At 48.5% G+C, this 25,734-nt stretch overlaps 2 long non-coding RNA genes across 2 annotated transcripts; one reads left to right on the top strand and one right to left on the bottom strand.

The window, feature by feature from the left end:
- Positions 1-14,038: 14,038 nt before the first annotated feature.
- Positions 14,039-15,618, bottom strand: LOC116660613. The gene is made up of 3 exons (XR_004316182.1): positions 15,336-15,618; positions 15,002-15,178; positions 14,039-14,896 (listed from the first exon to the last, which is right to left on the bottom strand). It is a non-coding gene; the product is annotated as an uncharacterized LOC116660613 (long non-coding RNA).
- On the top strand, positions 14,234-16,147 carry LOC116660612. Its single transcript, XR_004316181.1, has 3 exons — positions 14,234-14,355; positions 14,886-15,159; positions 15,628-16,147. It is a non-coding gene; the product is annotated as an uncharacterized LOC116660612 (long non-coding RNA).
- Positions 16,148-25,734: the final 9,587 nt, after the last annotated feature.

Raw genomic sequence — 25,734 nt, 5'->3', positions numbered from 1 at the left:
GTCAGGATCAAACGAGGAATGACCTTGAATGCCAAGGAAAGGAATCTGGATTTATTTAGCAAGCAACAAAGACTCCTGAGCAAAGAAATGAACCAACCACAGAAAACTGTACGGACAAATGCTTTTTTCCTTCAATCAAAATAAAACACAGAACCTCCTTCACTAAAGACTATGGGACAACGACGAATACAGGAATCTAAGCAGTCTGGTTTATAAAGCAGATTTTAAACTCTCGATCACGGTGGAGCACAAGCATGGCGCCGAGCTTCTAGGACCTGAGGACCCACGGGGGCGCCCACATTGGCATTTATTCATCACCGGCCCCTCGCAATTCAGCTCATGTTTGTTGGAAAAGTGAAGACAGTGTCTGATAAGTGAATGAAACCATGAAATGATCCGGCTCTAGGCGGAGAAACTCTGAAAGCAGAAGACATGTGGTGCGGTCTCCTGTGTGAGGACGGGCGGTCGTTCCACGTGCGGCTGTCCCTGTGGTGAGCGCAGTGACGGAGCACTAGTGACAAGGACGCACCCCAGAGTCAGGGGGAGGCCACAGGTGCCATTCCCAGCCGGCACCCTTCCTGGGACTTTCAAACAAACCCGCCACCTTACGACAAACAGGAGAGGATGCAGACCCAGCGGGTCGTTGTCGCTGGCAAAGCTAAGAGCATTGACTGCACTCACGCCGGTTACAGGTAAGGACGCCGGCAGGAGAGGTGGAAGCCACGACCCCACGGCAGAGCGAGCACCGAGCGGCTACTTAACAGGTTGAGCAGACGTGATGCGCGCAGACACGCAGCTAAGGGAACAACGCAGGGGGCTCCGTTACCTGTTGAAATCCCTCTGTGCACTCTTTGACCCCAGAGGCCTCCCATCTGCAACGTGGCTCCCAGTACTTAGCGCTGACGCCTCAGGGGGCTTGCAGACGCTCACCAGATAAATAATAAATGCAAACGCCTTTACCCAGAGACATCCCCTGGTGTCTGCCGCCATCGCCTGCCTCCAGGGCTGACCCCCGGCCTCCCATCACCCAGGGTGTCCCTCAGAGCCCACTGTTCATTTCAAAGGACAGCCAGGTGGGGACTTTTTTAGTCTATCATCATTGTGTTTTCTTTTCTTTTCTTCTTTTGACTGTGGCTTGCTATGGTGCCCATGCAAACAAGAGCCTAAGGGTTCTGGAGGGAGCCAGGGCGGTGGCTGTGCACAAGCCCTTCCCTGACGGCTCCGTCAGTTCCCTGCCTCGTGTGCGCCCACCTCAGCGCTGCTCCAGGACAGCCGCCTTTCCCAGCGCCGAGCCTGCCGCTGGGGCGACAAGCCCACGCGCCCTCGTTTGAGGGGTTAGCCGGGGTCCTCGCTGCAGCCAGGTGGGGTCACAGGACTGACGCTAATGGACACAAGTTCGCTTGGCTGCCTTCCACCAGACAGAGCAGTAAGGAGGCGTGAAGCCCAGCGGTCCGCCTGCGAACAAGTGTCCTGCCGGTCCTCTCCCCTCAGTGCTGCCGGTGGTGATGCTTGGGTGCCCAGAGCCTGCCCGGTCTCCCGCCCTCCCCCGAGGGGAAAGCAGAGCCGGCCGGGGTCATGCTTGTCCTGGTGGGAGAATCCGCTGTGTGTCCGCAGCATCCTTTAAGCTGAAACGTCCCTCTTACCATTTCCAGGACAGAATCATTTCATCTGTAATAATTTTCTGTCGGAGGCTGGGGAGAGGCGGCTGCCAGAACCTTACCTGCTGTTCAAACCAAGCACAGTCGAGAGAGACCATTTTTCTTTGTGTCTGAAACCAACAGGAGGACGAAAGGGCCCATAAATACAGCCAATCAGGAGTATTTTATATCTAACGCTGCAGTGGGAAAGCCCACCTGTAACAAAATAGAAGAGGGAGGCAAGGAAATAAGGAGAGGGAAAAAAGAAGAGAAAGAAAGATTTAGGGATAAAAGGGAGCAGGGTTAATCCTTCACGTTGAAATGCCCGTGGGTTACAGCAAAATAGTGCTTTGGACTGTCAGGGGTATTAGTCAGGGGTTAAATGTCGCCCAGAGCACGCCCATTGTGAACAGGGATGTGCGCGTGTGTGTGCGCGTGCGTGCGCCAGGGACAGAGACGCTCCTTTCTCATGCATTTCAAATGGAGCCACGCTGGCCGGGAGATGACCTGCCACACGATTTTTAAATTATCTCCGTGCCCGCTCTGCTTGTTTTGGAAATGCTCTAAATAAAAATAATGGACTGTCTTTTAATAAGTCTCATCGTGAGGATTCCACATATCAAGCCGCGCCGCGCAGCTCGGAGGCAAACAGCGGGCCTGTGCGATCTCGCTGGAAGAGAGACAAATGGGGCCGCGGGCGGCGCACCCAGGGAGCGCGGCCGGGAAGCGGCGCATCTGTCAGGGCCGGGATATTGGCACCTGTCATCCAATCGCAGTCATGACTTTTAATAAAGCCGCCTTCCCTTCGGTGAGATTGGAACTTGACTGTGCGATGAGCTGCAGACCCCCCTTGCCTCCCCCTCCAGACCGCGCTCGCACGGGAGGCAGTTCAAATGGGTCTTAAAGCTGAAGGAGGTTGTTCCCTGGCGCAGCCTCGCTCCCCAGGTCGCGGGATTTGAAAAAGATGTTGCCTCGAGTTTGCTTCTTTTTTTTCCCCCTTTCGTTCTTTCTTTTGCAAAATGTCTCCTTTTGCCAAGAATGCTGGCTTGCCTATTTATTTCCTGTCCCCGCCCTCCCCTCCCCCACCGCCCCTCCCCCCTCGCCTCCCCTCTCTGACTGGGTTGTTGTTTGAGTGAATTTAGCCCGGGGAAGTATGTATATCATAAAAACCGGGTTGGGATTTGTTGGCTGTCAGTCAATAAATCAGTCAGAGTTTAATTACCAGGCAAGTGATGGGCTGTGGTGACAGGCACCAGGTCTGGCGGAGAGCATTTCTTTCGGGGCAACCGCTACAAAAAAAAAACCCCAAAAAACAGCCCTAAAAATGAGGTTACTCTGTGTGTGTGTGTGTGTGTGTAAGACAGACAGGAAGGGGGTGACTGCAAGAGGCAAAACAATGTAGCAAAGTTAAGGGTGCGTCACCAACGAGAGATGGGAAGTTAGCGTCTCTCTAACGCAACGGACCCTCAAAAGTTTTTGCTTGGACAGTGGAAGTTTCAGGCATCGGTTTCATACAGTGTCCTTTAGGAAAACCTTTCCATGCTGTGCCTGAAGCATCGTTCGCTGAGTGTGACGTGACTTCTGCACTAACACGTATTCATTTCACTTCTTCGTGCCGCACACAGAAACGTTTTATTTGTGAGCTTTTATTGCATTAAAAACGCCTCCGAACTGAAACCTCACCCGCCCCCGCCCGCAGCAAATTATGTGTTAAACGATGTTTCACCAAGTGGGCGTCCAGGGGGCTTTGTCCCTCACGGCGCTGTCCCCTGATTTAACATTTCCTCTAATAGTTGACAGTTGTCTCCTCACCTTCGCCTCCTCCCTCCCCCACTCCACCCACACTTCTGGGTGAGATTCCAGGTGGAGTGAGCCTGAAACCCAGATTCAGGACTTCAGAAAATTTTTTCTCCGAAGGCAATTCACCCTCAACGGGGACTGCATTTCTGACTAGTTGTAAGAGATGCCCTGTGTCCTGAGGCTGCGTGTGGAGACACTGGGGGCTGTTCTGACTGAAAGGACGTCTATTTTCTTCCAACTGTGCGCCAGGGGTATGTCTCAGTTTATTTGCAGTCCTCTCTTCATTTTAAGGAATTGTGGGAATCGTTGGTTACAGGGAGTATATCCACGAGGCAGAGGGCAAACTTCCTGGCTGGGAGCAGGGCAGGGAGGGCGAGGTCAGGCTGTCCCGACATCTGAGAGGGGCGGAGAACACCTGGTGCCTGGTCCTCCGTCAGGATCTCCCCAGGCTGCCCTGGATCTAATCCTCCTTCCTCAGATTCCTTCAGAATGATGCCATTAGAAGGACGTGATGGTCATCAACTGAAGACAACAGCGTGAGATTTTTTTAGATCCTAAAGACTGAAGACAAAAGATTAGGCAGGGAACTGGGAAGCTACAAAAAAAAAAAATGGTACCCATAACCAAAGCAAAATCAGCAGGCTTTTGGCTTTTGCCAATTCTTCTTTGTGAAGAAATTGTTTGGCAGTCTGCCTAAAATCTTAGCAGCAAACAGCAGCCATTCTGGTTTAAATTGCTATTAAAAAAAAAACAAAACCAAAAAGCAAAGCAAAACAAAACAAAACAAAAGCCTAAATACCACCTGGCCAGCAACCTGCCTGTGCCCGGAGCCCAGCACCCCTCTCCCTCTTGGTTCACCGGTTTACGGGCTTGCAGCCGCCGTTCCTGGAGCCCCGTGAACTTCTCCGTGGTTTCAGCCTAGGTAGCAAGTGCCCGAGTTCAATAACCCTGAGAATGAGCAGGCTTTGCTTAAATGTCTGTTCAAACAAACTTCATGCGGCGTCAATGCTGTGTCAGACAGCCCACCAGGTTCACGTAGCCCAGAACACGCGTCACCAGGCTCCCCGAATACGCCGGGTTACGAGAACCAGAATCTTTCCCGGGGCCGTTCCTTCTCCTAGTGTCCCGCCTCATAGTAACAACCTGTAAGTCCAAACCTAATGGGACATTTTAACCACAAGGACTGGAACTGGAAAAAACAATGTTGGTATTGTCTTAGAACAGGAAGGAAGACGTGCAATCACAGGGAGGAAAAAACAAACCAAATGCTGTTTTAAACGAGCCAAGAGAATCTTCAGTCTGCACTGCGCGACGTTTCGCAGCATCAAAAAGCTGCCTGGGTTTCCCCCCAACAAGGATTCTTACCTGCTGCAAAACTGTGTTTAAAGCAAATCTAAACAGGCCCTTGACCGTGAAGAGACGGGCTGGCCACTCATTTAATCCCGCTGTTGCTGCTGAGTATTATTTACTCACGATCTTCAAGTAAGAGAGAAAACAAACACTGAACTAGTTATTACTGGCGCTTTCCGCGGCTTCCAAGCAATCAGTGTCACACGGGGACGTCTGATGGCGACTATCTGTGCGGAGTCCCTCATCGCTATGACGGTGAATAGAACCACTGGGTTTCAGAACAGAGCAAAAATTACACTACATCTTTATGGTAGCCTCTTTTTAAAGATCTCCAGGGAGGGGGTGTCCACAAACGGAAGACCACCCTCTTACCAGGCTCTGAAACCCTTCACCCCTTTAATTCCAAGAATTAATTAATTCTTAGAAGCCCATTTCCCCTTGCTCTTTTAAGAGAAAGAGGGAAGACTCCACGTATGTGCTGTCTGTGTGTAATTTTAGAGACTTGTTCGCTAAGGCAGGATGCAACGTCTACACAAAGGTGGAGGTGGACGTCACCGCGGGAGCCTGGTGGCGAGCGCCCGCGTGTTCACTCACTCACACAGGTTCATCCGCTCCAGGATGCAGGCCACACACTCCGAGTAAAGAGGTCCTTCTGCTCCAGGAAACACAGTTCTACACAAGAAAGGCAAGGCCCCTGCTCTACATGAGCTGCCATCCTCACGGGGACAGAATGAAAACAAACAAACACGTGAGCAAGAAAAACATCAGATGGCGATGAGTCCTCCGTGGAAAATTAAAATAACGTGTTGGGATGGAAAGGGTTTCATGGTCAGGGACGATCTCTCTGAAAGACACGACATTCAAGGGAAGGAGCTGGATGAGTAGAGGTCGAAGCAAGAACATTCCAGGCAGGAGGGGCAGCTTGGAGTTTGGGGAAATGGAATGAGGGCTGGAGCTTCTGAAGTGGGATGGACGAGGGCATCGTGGGAGGAGATGAGTTAGGGCCGCTGGGCGGGGCAAGGCCAGGCGGGGTCTGGCACCCACGCCAGCAGCACACCTTACTCTAGCTCTCACAGGAAGCTGGGGAGGCTGGCACGATTTGATCCGCGTCGAGTTCTGTGAGGATCACGCTAACATCTATGTAAGTGGCCAGAAGCAGAAACATGGATGGAGACAGTAGTCCAAGTGAAAGCATGCTTGTGGCTTGGGCTGGGAGGACAGCAATGGGCGAAGCGAAGTGGACGGATGCAGCTCATACCTTGAGGTAGAGTCAGCAGGACCTGCTGATGGACTGGACGGTGCGAGAGACAGAGAACTCTGTCACTCCGTATGGCTTGGCGGCACTCCGTGACAAGTAACACCGACATCTTAACGTCTTGAAGCCAGTTAGATTAACCTCTCCTTTGGGCTCTATGTCCATGGCAAGTCGGCAGGGACTTTGGTCCACATTGTCCCCACTCAAAAGTCCAGGCTGATGGAGAAGCTCCCCACCTGGGATGTGGCTGATGGCTGAATTAGGATTCGGAGGACACAGACCATCAGGCCCTGACTGGTCAGTGCTTCCTCACAGAGGCGACACCCAGCACCTAGTCCACAGCTCACTGCCGAGGACAAGCCACCGGGTCAAGGGGGTGGGGACTGGAGTTATTTCCTTTGGGATACGGTTGAGGGAAACCGCCCATCATGGAACAAGGTTAGTATCAATCATAAGAGGTGCCAAGGGCCATCCTTAGAATTTCGACTTGAGCAACATTTCTTGGCTGTGGGAGGATAGGGGAGGGTGCCTGTTAACACCCACGTCACCAGACTGCATGTTCCACTCTCCCCAGATCACCACCGTCCTGGATTGCTCTCTGGACCCAGCACTGCGTCTGGCCTGCAATGCGTCCTTGGTGACATTTAACGAACCCAAGAACGAGAATAAACCATGAAGCCTCTGGCTGAATTTCCAAGGTGGCAAACAACGGCGCCTTCCTGCTTCCTGCCTGGAGCCCGCCCAGGAGCAGGAGCCAGAAGCGAGGCCCTGGCCTGCGAGCTGCCTCGCCCGCCGGGTGCCCGCAGCTGTGTGGCTCCGGCCACCGTGCGACTGTCCTGAGGTTCTGTGCTCCCGCTCCTGATGCCTTCCTAAGACCTGACAGCTTGTCTGATGGCACTCCGGATTACCTACCTGGATGCCAAGTTCATTCTCAGCTTTCGAGTTAGAGCCTCTCCGGCTCCAGCTAAGGGACCCGTCGGTCAGCCACGGCATTTGGCTTTTCTCCTGCCTCCTGCTTCCACCATTTTGGAGTGAAGGGTGCACACACGTCTTGACTGAAAGCTGCTGAGGGCGGGTACTCTGTTCCCTGAATCTAAGCACCCTTAGCACCGATCAAAGTAATGGACACACACGGACACGCAGTAGAGGGTGTGTGCGAATTACTGTACATATGAAAGTACAGTGGATGACTGAATGAGGTTTACAAAGATTAACGTTGTGGCCGCAGCACGTTTAATTGGGGGAGGTACAAACTTGGGGCCAGAAGAAGCAGACACGGTTGGCAAAGTCTGGAGGTGAATTTACAAGGCTCTCGAAGCACTGACAAATGCCCAGATACTGCCGGTCTCAGCTCAGCGAGTTCCTGGCTAAAGATGAGTGATATTTAAAACTGCAACTCAATATTCATTCTCATGCAATGTCATCGCAACTTGTTATAAAGACACAGTGCAAGGTTTAAAGAAATATCTTGTAAAAAATTTGTATAGAGAGATAAATAAAACCCCATCTTCGGAATTACTAAAACCTTCACTACCTGTGCAGCAGTTACCTTGTATCTCAATGCTCTACAATTTGATTTAATGGAAACATTCGTTGAGTGTAATGTTAAGTCAACAACGCATATAGTTTTCGAACCCTTGTTTAATCTGTGATATAAATTTAGGTACCTGCTTAAGACCGCCCAAACCCACTTCCAGCGTACAGGACCGCTAACACGCAGCTTATTTCCTAGGGGTAGATTCATACGGAGCTGTTTACTTGCAAGAACAGAAACACAACTCACACCAGCTTAGGAAGCGCGTGTGGCCCAGGGAGCCAGCTGCAGGCAGGGACGCGATGTCGTTGGGAGGTCTGTGCAGTTGGGCCTTGAGGGCGACCGAGAGCAGGAACTCAAGGACTCAGACGCCATCGGCCTGCCCTCCCCCACTCGAGCCAGCCTGTACGTTAGCCCTCTTCCGTCACACCAGGAACCGGCTTCTTTCACACCACGGAAGACGCGGCAGCCGACAGCCCTAGACTCTCACCTCCCTGTCCCAGCAGGAACTCAGCCCTTTCTCCGCATTCTGCCTGGGCGGCAGACTGAGATGCCAGTCCTCTGTCACCTGGAGATGTCAGGGAACATGGCCGATGGCGTTCCTGCCAGCCACGGGGCTGAGGTTCTTGGCCGGTGGGCGGGAACCGGTCTCCGAAGACGAGGCTGTTTCCAGGCGCGAGAGCAACGGGGCTCCCTCTTCCCCTGGCCTGTCTGCTGGGAGCTCTCCGGGGGCCGCTGCCGTTTCTATTTACTCTGTTATAAAGGGTGATTGGTATTTCTTTTTTTAAATTATTTTTTGGCTATTTTATTTTTCTAAATTTTTTTGGTGGGGGGAGTAGGTAATTAGGTTTATTTATTTGTTTTTTTAATAGAGGTATTGGGGATTGAACCCAGGACCTCATGCTTGTTAAGCACGCACTCTACCACTGAGCTGTACCCTCCCCCCGTGATCGACATTTCCGCTAAATAAAATGAATGGACCTGTTGAGAACAGATACCATTCAATCTACATTGTTTCTAAATCAGTTTTTTCTTAACCAAAGTTAAAATTGTCAATTTGCACTTAAATCTATCAATACCAGTATAAGCAACCTTACTTTTCTTGACTCTTCCCAAATAAGTAATTATGTATTTTCTTCATTGCAAACTCATGAACAATCAACATATAAATGCATGTTATTTAGAAATTTTTCAACTGAGTCAGTTTTTCTTGAGAATATTTCTCCCGTGGAATGTTGGATATTCCCTCATCTGCCTATAAAACAATTCTCATAGATGCATCGCTGAAGAGTACAAAGGGAAGACCGCTTTACAAATGGGGGTAACCAAATACTGAATCTCGCTTTGAGCATCGCGTCTTCCCCATTACAACACGACTGGTATTAAAGAAAGAGGTTCAGAGAAAAAACAAGTTCCTAATACAGGGTATCATTCCTTGTTTTGATTTGTGAAGGGGAGAAAATTTTGTTTTCCTATGAAGAGGCATCATAGTCAAGAATTGATCTGAATTTTTGTTTTAAAAAAGAGAGGAAAACACCATATGACATCACTTCTATGTGGAATCTTTAAAAAAAAAAAAGGAAGAAAAGAACTTATTTACAAAACAGAAACAAACTCACAGACACAGAAAGCAAGCTGATGGTTACCAGTGGGGGAAGGGGGTGAGGAGGGATAAATTGGGAGTTGGGGATTTGTAGATAGTAACTACTAGACATAAAATAAACAACAAGGTGCTGCTGTAGAGCACGGGGAACTATATTCCATATCTTGCAGTAACCTATAATGAAAAAGAATATGAAAAGGAATAAATGAATGTATGTGTATGACTGAAACATTATTCTGTACACCAGAAACTGACGCAACATTGTAAACTGACTGTACTTCAGTAAAAAGAAAAGGAAAGAGAAAAGAATGTCATGGTTTGCTCTGGTTCGTGAAACGACCCGTGCCCGTCTTATGAGCCGTTAGGGAGACTTGCCGGAGTCAAGGAAGGGGAGGAATTCCTGGAGACCGAGTTCACCTGTTCAGTACTCTCAGAAAATGCCGATTTTGATTGGCACCTGTTTGGGGAAGGCGGGGGTGGCCTCCAGCAGCGGACGCTGCTTGTGAACACGTGAACACCGATGTGTCTTCCCTTTATTCTGCAAGTGGTGGTGGAAGGAAGTGTGTTCTGGGTGTCCTGACATCAACACGTTGTTGCAGTATGAGTAACAAGACAGCCCACTGACAGATGGGGCTGTTCCCGTTTACAACAGTCACTCGTGGTCCCCTTTCTTCCACGGAGGAGGAAGAGGGTACACGCCGCATGTTGGGAGCAAATTCAGAAGCTGGGACTTAGCAGTGATACGTTATGTACCGCGGATTTTCCCTGAGCTGTGCCCTCAGGGTCTGGTCCCAGCACCAGGGACTGACAGCGCGGTTCATCCCCCAGGGTTGCTCAGCCTCGCCTCCCACTGGAGTCGCTCAGAGCAAACCCCCTCTTCCGGCAGATGCACCGCCACAGCTGCTCAGAGAAATGCCCCGAACTCATGAGGAGGCTATGGGGTCCCGGAGAAGCCCAGCCCAAAGACGTGCAACTCCAACAGCTCCTTGTCACTGCCAGGTTTCACTGTGTGTTTTCTTCCATCTCAGCGTCAAGCGAAAACACACTTCTTGCTTCAAATCTCTTCTGCCGTAATTTCGTCAGGACCAGTGCTGGATCCAAGCACCGGCTTTCTGCTCCTCCCCTTCCCCTCACCCAGGTGCACAAACATCGCAGTGGGCTCCAGGGAAGGCGAAGAGACCCACCAGGGCCTCCTGGCCCCCACGTCCCGCAGCACTGCCCCTGGAAGGCGTCCCCCTCCTGCCTGGGAGGGCGCAGAGTAAGGCGTTTCCTCCCCAGTTGCCTAAGCAGCACGGCACAGACAGAAGGGGCCGATTCTGGCAGCCCTACCACAACCTATGCCCGCCTGTTTATGAGGACACTTGGCATGGATTTAGTAAGTTCACCGCAAAGCTTCGGGGGCGCCTGTCTCTTTAAATCCATCTCCTCCCAAGTGAAATTTGTGGCCCTGATGAACGGCAGAGCAGAGCCATCCATAAAAGGGCAGAGGAAAATCACATTCATTTGCATACAGTAATTATTCTGTGAATCAGGCCACCTTTATTGCCGGCAGAAAATCTACTGTCAGCATCACTCGATAGATCACGTTTGAAACTCTAACAGCTGAGGGAAGTAATTGTTTGGAATCCATGTGGTCCAGCACCCCTGTCTCCAGCCTGTCAATGATCACGTTTCTAGGCAGACAGCAAAGTTTCTGGGTGCCAGTCAACCCGCCTACTTTTCCTTTTCTTCCCCAGCTCTGCAATGCCTGTACCCAGCTCTGGGGAGGCCCCCTACCACCTGGTTCCAAAAGATGAGGTACGCAGAGGACTTTGAAGTAACCCTGCACTCGACCTGTCAGAGTCGGCACCCAAGGCAAATCGTGAATGCTGTCCAATCTTCCCCAGAGCGCTGACCCCGCCCACGTCCACCCGCGAACACGCGGACGCCGGCACCCCCTCTACTGACGCCAGCTGAAGCCACCTCGTCCAGAAGTGAGTCCCAGACATGCCCGCTGCACATCTCTCCCTGACATGACAGAGAGGACCAACGAATGCATTAGCTTTTTGTGGCTCTTCATTTTTTTGGAAAGCAGGTGGGAAGTGATGCAGAACGGGAGAAGAGCTGCACCAGCAGCTCTGAAGGGGAGACTTCCCCGGGTGGGCGCATAGCTTTGAGCCCCAGGGGAGAGGCGTAAAGGAGTGTTTCCATCTAGGAGAGTTTGTATTGTGTACAGTTTATGTAGCTGTGTTTCTCCAGGTCACCAAGAGCCTTTACTTTACTCCATATCAAACTGCAAGAGCAATAAAATAAGAATATTTTTAATTCTTAAACCGGTTTTTATGTAAGCGACACTGACCAGTAGAGGAGAAACTGAAACCCCTGAGGAATTGCCAGCAATAAATAAAACACTTAAAAATAGAATGTTCTGCGTTCAAAGGAAAATTCCCCGAGCCTCTTCAGTTTGGGGAAGTCAATGGCCCTTTGCAAACTTCAGTTTCTCAAAAGGATATCCAACTGATGGGTGCAGCTGGAAGGACGAGACTTGTGTTCGGGTAAATTCAAAGAATTAGAAGAACAAGGTAGAGCAGAAAGGCTCGCTGAGGTGAGCATCAAGAGAAGACACAGAGCTGACACGACTGAAACAGGTGAGCTTTGACTTCCATTATTTTCATCATTGCCCTGTGACATACAGCTTCCTTTCCTCGCGCCAGATTTTAAGATGCACAACGTAATTGGGGCAAAGACTAAACAGAGCCCAAGAAACAGCTCTGCGAACCAACGATTTTCCTTGACAATTTGATTTATCCTTTCTATACCCAGGCCCAGAAGCCTGTTGTAAAAACAGTTAAGGACATACGCATATCAGAAACGCAGATAAGACACTTGATGTAGAAAAGGCACCATTTGAAATACCACGAGTTGGAGGGCCAGGGAAAGCCCCTTACTGCCACCAGGAATTCACTTAGGAAGCTGAAGAAAAAAAGTCGGCTGGGGTCATGCTGCAATGCCCTTCTCCCTGGAAGAAGGGCTGTAACCAGAAGCCTTAAACAAACGGCATTCCAGGCTCAGCGTTCCCACAGGCTGAGATGTGGTTTGGATAAGTTACTTGAACATAAATGTTTATAAAAGAAGATTTAAATTCTCCATTTAAATCTATTTTAAAAATGCTTTTCACAACATGGGAACCCTTGAAGACAGCACGCTGAGTGAAATAAGTCAGACACGAGAGGACAAATACTGTGTGATTCCCGTTACACGAGGTTCCTGGAGTTGTCAACTTCATGGAGATGGAAAGTTGGGGGGGGCGGGTGCCAGGAGGGTGGGGGGTTGTTTAAAGGACACAGAGTTTCAACTTGGGAAGATGGAGAAGTTCTGGAAATAGATGGTGGCGACTGGCGCACAACATTGTGACTGTACTTGATACCATTGACCTGCGCAATTGTCAGTTTTGTGTTTGTATATTTTACCACAATAAAAAAAAAAAAAAAACACCTACCTGAAAAATTGCTTCTCTTCTTGGCCAATAGGGGGGGTCCAAAGGGAGATAGTTACTAAAGTTACAAAAGTGTCAGAGTATTGAGGACTTTGATCAGAGGTGGCATCTTCAATGGATCAGTTTCCTGCTCTCTTCTTGGAAATCTTTTAGGGGACACGTCTCTTCCAGGTGAGGGAAGGGCTTACGGTGTCCAAGACCTCAGAGAACAAACCACGTGTTTTGGTAAACACTATAAATCTTCTAATCTTTCTGCTCTTATAGTACAGAATCTTCTAAGAACATAGACATAGTAGGTATGTCATCATTTTAGCAATCATCTCTGCCGTGACATAGAGCTGAACAAAAATGACAACAGCTCATGAAATTCCACGTCACCATTAATGCTTTATGCAGTGACTGCAGCACTGCTCCCACTAGTGTGAGATTTATTTGTGTGCATTCCCAACTGATGGGTAACTAACCAGACATGGAATAGTTTGGTAATTTACCAAACCCATGAAACTAGCTAATGTCAGAAACAGGCGTTAAACCATAAAACACCGCTCCTTACTCAGTACTTTCACTTCACGGCACTTCTGCTGGAATTGTCCCTTAACTTCTCAGTTCCATGTGAAGTGGCAGGACAGGTGTCAGTGACTGTGAGATACATTGGCACCGCCTGCAATTGTCACAGCTTACATAATGAGACAATCTAGAGAGGCTCACAAGAGATGTTTTACTTCAACTTCCAAAATAGTAAAATAAACCCAAATCAAGAGTCAAAAACATTTCATTTCTCAGATGCTTCTAACCTTTCCAGGGGTCCTGTGCTTTGTGGGTCAAGTTTTTGATGTTGCAAAGCTGGTCCAGACAAAAACAGAAAACCACCAATAAGATCTTACAGCACCCATGTTAGAAATTGCAAACTCTTTCTTAACTGAAGCTTTCTAAGAATGTTTAGGTCTATTTTTTGTTATTTGAAAGTACACATTTTTATGGAATACTATTCAGCCATAAAAAAGAAAGAAAGAATGTTATTTGCAGCAATATGGATGGGTCTGGAGACTGTAACACTAAGTGAAGTAAGCCAGAAGGAAAGAAAAGTACCACACCATATCACTTACATGTGGCATCTAAAGAACGAGACAAATGAACTCATTTACAGAATATACACAGACTCACAGATGTAGGAAACAATGTTGTGGTTACTAGGCGGGAAGTGGGGTAGAGGGATAAATTGAGAGTTTGGGATTTGCAGATACACACTACTGTATATAAAACAGACAAACAGCAATCTTACTGTAGAGCACAGGGAACTATATTCAATCCCTCATAATAGCCCAGAATGAAGAAGAATATAAAATGAATATATATATATGACGGAATCACTATGCTGTACACAAGAAATTAACACGTTTCAATAAAAAAAAAAAGAAAAAAAGGAAGTACACATTTTCTTTGATCACAGAAAGCTGTCTGCGTTTTAAACGGCTGATGGAGTTCTGCCAATGCCTCGCCTGCTGAGTGGATGAGGGCTGCGATGTGCCGTCCACAGCCTCCCAGAGGAGTCAGTGCATGGCCAAGGGCACGTCCCACGTCCTTGGTGGGTGACAAGCACTGAGTTAGGTCCCAGGGATATGCCAGTGGACAAGGCAATGAGGAGCCACCTGTCAAGGGGCTTACGTTCTGGTGAGAGAGATGGGAAAGTTCCAGAAGGAGGTCAGTGCAAGAGATACAGGAATGGGATGTGAGGGAGGGATGAGGGCAGGGGCGGGGGCTGACCTAGGCCGGGCACTGCAGATGGGCTATCTGAGGAAGGAAGACGCGGAGCTAGGTCTTCTGAGCAGAAGGAACGGGGAACACACAAGTCCTGACGGATACAGGATCACGGTAGGAACGACCGAGGGACAGACAGGTGGCCAGCACGTCTGCAGGGCAGAGAGCGAGCCAGGAGTACAGGGTGAAACAGTCACTGCGGAGAGGAGACCGGCCCCCCGGGGAAGCTCTGCAGGATCGGGGGAGGGGACGAGGAGAGGACAAGCCCGGCCACCACGAAAATGAACATCAAAGATCTCAGTGTATCTTAGACTGGACACAAAAACAGGTTTGGAAATTCTGGTTTACGAATCCCATTGTCCCGGTGGCCCCGTTGGCTCAGAGTCCACTGTGAGTTAGAATTTTCGTTTTCTCCGTGAGCCCGATAGGCAAGTCACAGTCAGAAACTGCTACCCTGTAAATTTTTTTTTCAGATTTCCTCTCTCTGACATGAAGTTTAACACAAAAAAAGAAAAAGAAAAAGAGAATCAACTTAAAATATCACCATATATTGTGATCGACTCCTCGTACGTGAAATGCAGTGCCTTACCGTGGAGGGCCTGTCTCGGGCGCACTCGGGGTGTTCCGGCCCTGCAGCAGAATTACCCACCTCGCCTCCCCTGGCGAGCTCCCTGCATCTCTGAGACCCACGGGGCCTGCCTGGTGGGGAAGTTTAGACGCACCTAGACAGCTGCCCGCGTTGCCCAGGTCCGTTCATGCATTAGACCTGTGGGTAGATGATGGGTAAACTTACTCTTCAGAGCCTCATGTTTCCATGAGGAGCACAGAATTAGCATTTGCGTTTGGTAGAACCAGTCTGAGGGCCAGAGAGCCCAGCTTGTTCCCGGGGAGTGCTCGGGTCTGGTCCTCTCTCCTGCTCTCACCTGCTTCCTGGGGGACCGCGCGCCCGCCCTCCCTGGGAGGGGTGGTGACAGATGCTGCTACTGCTGAGCTAAAGCTCTGTCTTCCGTCTCTGCCCCGTCAGAGGCCGGCGCAGCCGAGGCAGTGCCGGGAAGGGTGCAGCAGAGCATCGGCTCTTTTCCTGTTTCTTCTTCTAGCAAGTGCAGCTACCTCAGGTTTCTACTGCGCGTTGGGAGGGGAGCTGCCAGTACTGGCTTTTGCTCAGATTAGCTCTTTTTGTAACTGTACCGATAGCGTGTTTGCATTCCTCTTCAGCTGAAAATTTGTCAGAGAAGAAAGGCATTAAGCCTGTCACCACAGATAAAGATCAGATGCTTGATTTCAAACAGAAGCAGCAAACACTCCACGGTGGACTCCATTAACTGTGAGCACGCCACTCAGACGGATGCAAGGACCGAGACCAGGGCCGGAGGGGGGCAGATAAACCCAAATTCCACCACCGTGTTTGTAGCAACAGAGGATACTGGACCTGGGACACATACAACAGATACAAATCAATTCCGAAACCTTCCCCGTGTTCCTTCTTTGTTTCCTTTTATTACGAGCGTGATTTCGCCAAACTAATACATCTAGCATATTTTGTCTGAAAAACAAATAAGATTATATTCAACTATTTACATGTAACTAAAGGCTTGGGAAGATGGTTCTGGAAAAAATATCTGGTGTGAAAACTAAAGCCATCTCACGATACCTATGTGTCCTTAGAAAAGCCAGGTCCACGTGGGTGCATTTCAAAAGCTTTCTGGTTAGTCTGCAATTTTTACTCTCATTAAAACAAAACCGATGTGTGTCTTCATTTCATTGAATAATGTGTAAGTAGCTTCTTTGATCTTAACTTAAACCTTGAATTTCTTTAAAAAAATTTTTTTTAATTGAAGTATAGTTGATTTATAATGTTAGTTTCAGGTGCAGAGCAAAGTGATTCAGTTAAAACTTTGATTTCTCTATGGCAACTCTTTCCAAACAGTCCTATCACTAAAAGGAGTCGCACGCATAATACTTCTGTGAGGAGTGAGATGACCCGCAGAAGCGCCACCCCCTCCCCGCCAGGCACGATGCGCACCCCGCTCCCCGCCCGCCCAGGGGCCGCCCCGGCTAACCGCTTTAACTGCTTCTCTCCCCCACTTGGCATCGCTTGTCAATAGAGCACATGCTTATTCTTCTCAAACATGAAGGAGGCCTTTTCATGTTTTTTGCTTAAGATGCCGCCACGGGGCCTCACTGACTCAAGGGAGAAACCAGTGCCTGGCCTGGCCTGACCTCAGCTCCTCCCCTTCCCGATGGCCTCCTGGCTCCTCCTCGATTCTACCAGGCACACTCCTGCCCCAGGGCCTTTGCACTGGCCTTTGTCTCTGCTTGAATGGCTTCCCCCAAATATCCACTAGCCTAGTTTCCTCGGTCCTCCAGTTCCTTGATCAACCCCAGAATTTTCAGGGAGGTCTGCAGAGACCTTCCCTAACTCACGCTGTGGCCTCCCCTCTGTCCTTGGCATCCCAGGCCCCCATGACCACCTGGACTGTCTCTCTGTCTCTGCAGTTATCACCTTCCAGTCCACTATGTTAGTGTCCCGGGATGATGGAACAAAGCCCCACCAGCTGAGTGGCTTAGAAATGCATTGTCTCATGCTTCCAGAAGCCCCAGGTCTGAGATCACGGAGCCTTCTGAGGGCCGCGAGGGGGTGACCTGTTCCGGGCCTGCCTCCTGACATCTGGGGGGGGGGTCACTGGTGCCCCTTGGCATCCTTTGGCTTGTGGAGGGCATTCTCCCTGCATCTTCGCACTGTCGTCCCTCTCTGTTCATGGCTGTGTCCAAACTTCCCCTTTTATAAGGACACCAGCCCTGTTGAATCAAGGCCTGCATTAATGACCTCATTTTAACTTGAGTCCCTCTGTAAAAACACTCTCTCCAAACAAGGTCATGCTCTCAGGTATGGGGGCTTAAGACCCCGAGCTACCTTTTCTTGGGAGGCACAATTCAAGCCATAACATATGTAAATGCTCGTCGAATGCATTTACTTTTGTGGTCTCTTTTCCCTCCTAGAAAGTCAACTCTGTGAGGCAGACATTCGTGTGTGGTTTTGGTTGCTGTTACAGGCCTTTCGTATAGTGATCGGAGCGTAATAGACACTAGGTATCTGCTTTTAACTGAATAAAAAAACAAACTTCATCACCATTTTGCAGACAAGGCCTGTGCATTATGTGGAGTCTTCTCCTGAGGGCATGTGGACCCAGAGCTCGGGGCCCCCGCCTGGGTACCTCGGATGGGGGTAAATCACTGATGAGATGGTCTGCTGGTAATCGAGATGGTGAGACTATTATCTGACGGAAAACGCGGGATGCAGAGTCCCGGGGCTCTGGCTAACTTGGAGGCAGAACTTCCCTGGGCTCTGGTTTCTAAGAGGACGTCAGGAGGCCCTGGCCCTCCTGCGCTCAGCCCCTCGGCCTCTCTGCGTCAGTCAGACCACGCAACAGTTGCCTGCCTGCCCTCCCCATCAGCATCCTCCGCAGTGGCCTGTTACCAATTTTCGGAAAATGAAACGAGACCCCTGAGGACTGTAATTCGGGGAGCGCAGCCCTGCAGGAATGTGCAGAGGGGTCTGGAAAACCTGTCCGGCCAGTTTGTTCTCAGACACACGTGGCAGGAGGCCCGGGTGTGTGAGGGGTACCAAGTGCCCTGCTGGCCCCCTTATCAGTCTCAAAACCAGGGACCTTTTGTTTGTTTACTCACTTAGATAAACTCTTGAGTCCTTGGGAAAGTGCCAATAAATCTGTTTTCCTCAGTACTTCATTCCTGTTTACAGAAGGCCTTCAAAAGATATGACAGCTGGCTGCAGAGCAGAACGCCGCCTCCTTCTGAGCAGCCCCCACCTTCTTCCCTGGCCCCGAAGTCGTTCTCGGGGACATTCAGGTCCTGTAAGTAAAGATCTCAAGTCTTAGCCTTAAGTGGAAACTCTTGGCCGGGATTCCTTTGGGTAAATTTTGCATTTTCTAACTCAGGGTGATTCCATGGGCGTGGAGCTCACTCTGAATTCCCATCGGACCCCTTACCAGGTTCGCGGCCTTAATAGAAGGACTGGCTCTGCCTGGAAGCCGCCAACTTATTTTTATTTTTCATCGTTACGAAAATGATCCAACAGAAAACTTTGATCATTTTGCTCTCAGAGAAGCAGGGGGTGGGCAAACTGTATGAATGCGTTTTTCCCCTGGACGATTAGTCCGGCGTCAGCCAAGTTCCCACACACGTCCTTTTTAGTAGTTCCCGGGCAGTTGGGTGTAATTCCAACAGGCTTGGCTGTATTATCCATCTAATAGATTATCCCGCTCCGTATCTCCGTGACACCAGATGGCATTATCTCCTTAGACTGGCTGTTGCCTTGTTAATACAGAGCTACAGAGAAACATTAAAGGTCAGGAGGAGAGCAGATGGCCTGCTCTGTCCTGCCCTTTCATGCCTGGGAAGGGCCAGATCAGTGTCCGAGCCGAGCCTCCGCCAGTGGCCGCTGGTGTCTGAGTCTCCTTTTGACTCGTTATTCCCTTGCTATTGAAATCCTACAGCCAATAACACCTTCCAAGTCCACGCCTTGGCCCTTGCTCTTATATTTCAAACATCTCCTCTTCCAGAAAACTGAATTATAAAACAATTTTTACCAGGTTTATTTTTCTTAATGCTGCTGCCTACTTGACTGACAAATCTAGTCATTTTTGTAACAGCGCTGGTGTCGTTTACTGACATTTATTTATGGTTCAAGTTCTGGGGCCGCCACGTCGTTGATCTGTAATTGTCATCTGAAATGCGGGCTGTGTTTGTGTAACCTGTTTCTGTCTGTCGAGGAGACCTGGCTCGGTGTCTTGCCACTTGGGGCTTTAACCCTTCTTGCATCTTTAGATTATGGCCGCAAATATCTCCCAGTCAAACGGAGAGGCCTCAGCATCCCTCTGGGGAGCGCCAGTCCTAGCAAGGTGAAAGCAGGAGAACTGCTGCCTTTGGGGAAGAGCCTCTGAACGAGAAATGTCCTAGCTGGAACCAGCCGTCATCAGTCCCAGAAGAACTGCCACCGGGTGTTTTTTCAGGAGTCGCTGTGACACCAGAGAGTCAGCGAATCAATAATTCTGAGACTGAGTCCTTCCATCTGAAAGCACCCCGTGCACGTTCGTGGGGGGCTCCTCAACGCCTTCTCCCCACGGGCAGCTCCTTGTAGCCTTTGCTCTCTTTCTCTCACTCCTTTTTTTTTTTCCAAGCAACTTGGATAAAAGACTTGATTTTTCTTAAACATATATTTATCTTGAGATCGGATTTACTTTTCAGGACAGCATGTTATGACTGTCAGCCGATGTCACTTTAAATTTCCTTCATTGTTGGTTTATGAGCATCTCTTGAAGTTATGAAAAGTGTTTGTTCCTCATAATCTAGATTCAGTTTTTCTTCCCTCTCTCCTACACTGGGCCTTGAAAGTTCAGATCATCGCTGGATTTTTCACCAGGACAATTAATTTAAACAAGCAGCTCCATAAAGCCAGGCTCCGGACCTGCCATGAGCCCCAGGCCTGAACACCTGCCCTGCACCCCTCGCTCTCAAGCAGCTGCGAAACCCTGTTTATAAATTCAGATTTTTGCTTTCTCCTCAAGGTCAGCTGGTGTCCCGTTTTTCTTTTTACAAAAGCAGCCTGGCCCCCTTCCTGGTATTTTGCTGGCTCCAGGACCACAAGGCAAGTTTCAGACCTGAACTTAGACCAACTGCTCTAAACTTCCTGCCCCTTTATCTGGGGACAGTAGTCACAATGGAACCTGCCTCCTGGGGTGTCACTTGCTTGACCTGACGGTGCAGGTGAAGTATTTATCTCAGTGCGTGCAGAGGAAGGAACAAGGGCTCAACAAACATTCTTTTTATTGCATGGGTTCTAACAGTGATTTCCAGGTGATTATTACCCCTATTTCACAGGTAGATAAACTGAGGCACAGAGAGATCAAAAGACTTGGTTTGACTCAAACTGTGAGCCTGTGAAAAAGGCAAGACAAATGCCCAGGTATTCTCAGTTCTATCTGATTTATACACAGGACAACCCTGCAATATAATACAATATCTATTACAGACAGAAATGAGTCTCCTGGTTACCATTTCCCCAAACAAATAGAAATAGAAGTCATTCAACCCTGAAGCCCATGTAAGTGCAGGTGGATAACAGCTTTCCTCGCTAGGTGCGGTCAAGTAGGATGGAATCTGGGTCCAGGCTGGGCAGGGCTAATTGACTGACGGGTGCTAGGATCCCTGAAGAAGACGGGTTAGGAGTGATGCTCCAGGTTTCAGATTATTGAAATAAAACTGTGATGTTCTCGCCACTTACCCAGAGGAAGCCCCACTCCTGAACCCCACACTCATCTCCGGCTCTAACGGCGTGTCAGCAATGGTGACCAGTAAATTAACCCTGGAAAACACTTATTGATCTCTACCTCAGATTGCTGACTTCAAAAAAATGTCATTGTTTCATCACACACACTGTTCTGCCTCATTAGCTGCTGTCACTGCACTCCTGGGCACCCAGGGACTCATTATTCGTGACACGGGAACTCGGCGTGAACTTGCCGGGGTTGTTACCAGACCCAGACAACAGGTGGGTCTCCCGCCCTGCAGTGGCCTCCCTCTGCTTGTGGCTGGAAGGGACACTCAGTCCTGGTCACCAGACTGATGGACCAGGAGCCCACACATCTACGGATCATCCAAAACACTAATTTTCCTCTTTACAGCCCAGGTGAGTACATGAGCTTGTGTTTCCTCAGAGCTGACTCTCAAAGCCTCATAAAGCTCCTTTTCACGCAATAATTGGCAACTCCCAGGGCCCTGCTGATGCCTCGGCTCACCCTAGGAACGGTTCAGCCCCCTTCGAGGATTCTTAATTAGGTAAGAACCAGCCGGATATCTGAAAGCCGCGAATCAGAAATCGGACCAGGTATTAAGGAGCGGGCTGGGATGCGGCACCAGCTTGTACAAGTAAGAATGGGAAGGTGACAAAGGAAACCCAACTCCCCAAGAGGTAGAAGGCAGCAGGAAAACATTCTAAAGTTCTAATATCTAAACGTTTCTCATTTATTTTTACACCGACAGGCAAATTATAAAGGAAGAGCGAATTTTTGCTTCGCTTTTTCTCAAAGTAGCACGGTGACCGAAAAGAACTAACTTTTTGTGATTGACAGGTGGAAAATCGAGCAGAAGCTGGTAAAGCTGTGGGAGGGCTGAGGCGTTTAAAGTTTGCAACTTGATAAAAACTGTTTCAGGGGAAGATCCTAACTTGGGAGTGGGCTTGAGAAGGAGATCTGAAACCCAGCTCAGAGTGGACAGCCGTCCAAGCAGATGGCGGTGCTCCGTGTCATCGCGCACTCGTTCCTGGTGCTTCTCCTTCAGATCAAACCTCGGCCACAGCCTTCTGGTGTCGAGCAGCAGCAAATGCTTGCTCTTCAAGGCTGTTCTACAAACAGCCAAGAGTCTTTCACAACCAATGTTTGTGAATCTTCCATGTGATTAAGTTTGGCAACGCTGGGTGGGGGGGCTTCTGGGGCAGAAAAGGAGGGTGGTTTGGCACTTTTGTTTTCAGTGGTGCAGTAAGACTAAATTTCCTCTCGTGGCTCTTCAGTGTGGTCCTAAAGGAAACTTGTGATTAATGGACACTCATCATCGGTTTTAATTTCAATTAATCAAGGTTTTTCTGCGACAGAGAAATAGCTGAAGGAACGCCTTTCCTCTGTTGTCTGTTTCAGCAGACGTTTTTCCAGGAGGACAATATCTGACTTCATTTCTGGCAGTTTGATTTCTACAGAGCAATTAGAGAGGTTTTGAGAACATGACAGTTATCCATGGTTTTGAAGATGGGACTCAAGAGAAAAGCTTGAAGGAAACGGGTCTAGTTTAAATGAGAGCAACGCTGAGAGTCTGCGGGCGGTAACCCCACGGACCCTATCTCCAAATGCAGTCTCGCTGGCCACTAGGTTTCCAACATATAAATCTGTCGGGGGCGGGGCATAAACACGCAGTCCGTGACAATGGAGGAAAGGACTTCTGGGCACAGAAAAGCAGCAGATGACCACCACAGCAACCAAAGAAGTGTTCTGAAGTCCAGCTGATTTACAGTGTTGTCAGTGTCCGGGGCACCGCGTACTGCTTCAGTTCCACGTGCAGACTCGTTCTTCATTGTGGTCCTCACGCGCTGAGAGCATAGCTCCCTGTGCTGCACAGCAGGGCCTTGTGGTTTCTCTGTTTTCTACGTAAGGGACCGCGCATCTGCTTGTTGCTCTCACATCCAGCGGCAGTGTCCCTCTCCCCTCCCCCAGAATCCGGGCTGCCCTGTGGCTTTCTTGACCAGAGGACGCAGCAGTGCTGTGCTGATTTTAGGCTTAAGTCTTTAGGAAGCCTGGAAGCTTCCATTTTCACTCCCTCTCTCAGGAATGCAGGCTTAGAAGCCAGTCATCATATAAAAAGTTCAGGCTAGACCACTACGCGGGGGTGGGGGGTGCCCTCACTGAGCCCCACAGCCCCGCTCTTCCATCCTGCAAGGACGTCCTCGCAGGTAACTCCCCAGCCTCCCAAACGCACCCAGGTGTTCATGAGGAGCTAACGGCCACCCAGTCGAGCCCAGTGAATCCAGACAGTGAGAAATAATACTTCTGTTGTGCTAAATGGCTAGGTATGGGGGGGCTGGGGACAAGATGTTTTAAATAACAGAAAAACAAATATAAAAAATGTTAACAACATCCGCTTAACGTTCTGCAAAGCTGTTGGGCAAAAGTAAGTTAAGATTGCAAATACTGCAGAAACGTAAGCAGTAGGATTGACGTGATGGCGGCAGAACGCACAGCCGTCAGGGAAGCAGGCGTGAGGATGAGGCTGGCGGGGCTGGTGCTTGTCTGTGACGGGGGTTTACCTCTGATTTGTCGTCTACAACATGCAAGTAAGGCATCCACCTTGCAGCGTTGTCAGGAGGCTCAAGGGAAGTCATGAGTGACATTTAAACACTGAAAAGGAGAAATAATGTCAAAGCCAGAAGAGTGGAGCTGATAAATCCAAGAATTTAAAATTGACAAATATGTGGCAAATATTGACCAAAAAAAAAAAAAAAAAAAAAAAAAAGAGGAGAAAGAGACTGACATAAGAAGACGAAAGGAAAACAAAGCAGACAAACTCCAATGGTAAAATTATGAACAACAAAATACATATAGTTACAGAAGTAAAGAGAAATTAATCTAAGTAAATATTATGTAAACCTCTGAAGAAATAAATCAGAAAATCTTGAAGAAAGAACTGTTTCTGATGACTGACTTTGACCCAAGAAGAAATGGAAATTCTCAGTAGACAACATAGAAGGTGCTAGAAATATTATCCACCACAGACACCAGAACCAGATGCTTGCACTTTTTAAGAAATAACTCCTTTCAAATAACTGATCATTCTAATGATATGTTCAAACTGCAGAAAACAGTGGATCTTGGCTGCTGTTTATTAGTTCAAAATGAGATTATTTTTATTTCTCACTTTATCGCCTTTTCCTTTTCATCTGACTTTGTTTTATCTTTGAGGTGTGGTCTCTTGCTGTATTGAGTTAATGTTGTCATGAAAGTTATCTATAGAAATGTGAGATTTTCCATACTTTGTGGAAGTTTTTCCTCTCCTTGAGTTCTGCTTTTTTTCCAGACTGGGTTCTCGTGTAAAGAATGGATAATGGGTCTGCATCTCATGCACAATCTAGAAGAAAATCTTTTAAAAGTTTGGAAAATAAGTGCTACGAGAAAGAATTTATTCTCTGTGACATAAAACATTGAAAATGGACAATCCATCCTTAAAAGCGTATTCTGGCATGAGAATGAATGGTTAAGTAGTGGGAAATTTCTTCAAAAGGTATGTTACATATGTGGAATCTAAAAAAAGAAAAAAAGAAGACACTAATGAACTCATCTACAAGGCAGGGACAGACTCACAGACATAGGAAACTACCTTGTGGTTGCTGGCGGAGGAGGGGTGGGAGGGGATACACTGGGAATTTGAGATTTCCAAATATGGACTACTATATATAAAAATAGATTAAAAAACAAATTTCTTTTATAGAGCACAGGGAACTATATTCAGTATCTTGTAGTAACCTATAATGAAACAGAATATGGAAACGAGTATGTGTATATATGTGTATGACTGGGACATCGTGCTGGACACTGGAAATGGACACATTGTAACTAAGTATACTTCAGTTACAACGTGTAAAAAAAAGGTCTGTTCTGGCTACACATCCCTCTGTGCGTCTATGTATCAGCTATCACCTGTCCATCTATTTCTGCATCTATCACCTTTTATCCTTCACCCAGCGCCCAATCACCCGACTGCTACCTGGGTTCCCTCTAGGGGTCCATTCCTTTCTGAACTCTCATGCCTGTGGTATTTTTCTGGATCACTTTGGAAAGTGACTTTGGCTCTTCCTGCCAGATCTGAGCCTCAGGGAGGTCAGCTTCGGAGCTGCTTCAAGGAGCACAGCGCTTCCAGAGACCCCTGTGGCCTTTCGGAGGTGAGTGGAGCTGCAAGACAGAGAAGAAAGGGATCTTGATTTGGTCTCAACTCAGGACTCAAGGAAGCCTGGAGTTCACTTCATCCCTTAGCCTTCCGACTGGATTGACCAAAATCTCCCTGTTTTATCTGAACCAGTTGGCCCTAACTGCTACAGGTTTATTTTCTGAACTTTCTCCTATTTTTAAATAGCTTTATTGGGGTATAGTTCACAGACCACACAATTCATTTAATGTGGCTTTTAGTATATTCACATATGTTGGCATCCATCACCACAATTTTAGAACTTATCCATGACTCTGTGTGCCTAAGTCTGTGGTCTCCCCAGCCCCCAGCTCCTCCAGCCCCAGAAAGCCACCAATCTTCCTTCTGTTTCTGTAGATTTGCCTATTTGGGACTTCCCTGTAAACGGAATCGTACAAGGTGTGGCCCTTTGCAACTGGCTTCTTTCATGTCTCAGAATGTTTTATACACACACACACACACTTAAAAAAAACTTTTTTGGGGGGAGGGAATTAGGTTTATTTATTTTTTAATTTATTTTTAATGGAGGTGCTGGGGACTGAACCCAGGACCTCGTGCGCGCTGAGCACGCACTCTGCCTCTGAGCTCTGCCCTCCCCCGCTCCGAATGCTCCCCAAGCTCACGCACGCTGTGGACTTTGTCAGTCTGTCATTCCTTCTCGTTCCCAAATATCATTCCATTATATGGATGGACCACATTTTATTTCTTCATTCGTCAGTTGATGGCTGTTTGAATAACAGGAAAAAGACCCATGGATGAAATATTTGGGGCGAGTTTTACTCCTCCTGCTTTCTTTGGCGA

This window comes from Camelus ferus, chromosome 30 (genome assembly GCF_009834535.1).
Source record: "Camelus ferus isolate YT-003-E chromosome 30, BCGSAC_Cfer_1.0, whole genome shotgun sequence".
In the NCBI taxonomy this organism is placed as follows: domain Eukaryota; kingdom Metazoa; phylum Chordata; class Mammalia; order Artiodactyla; family Camelidae; genus Camelus; species Camelus ferus.
This window is presented reverse-complemented; position numbering and strand designations above follow the sequence as displayed.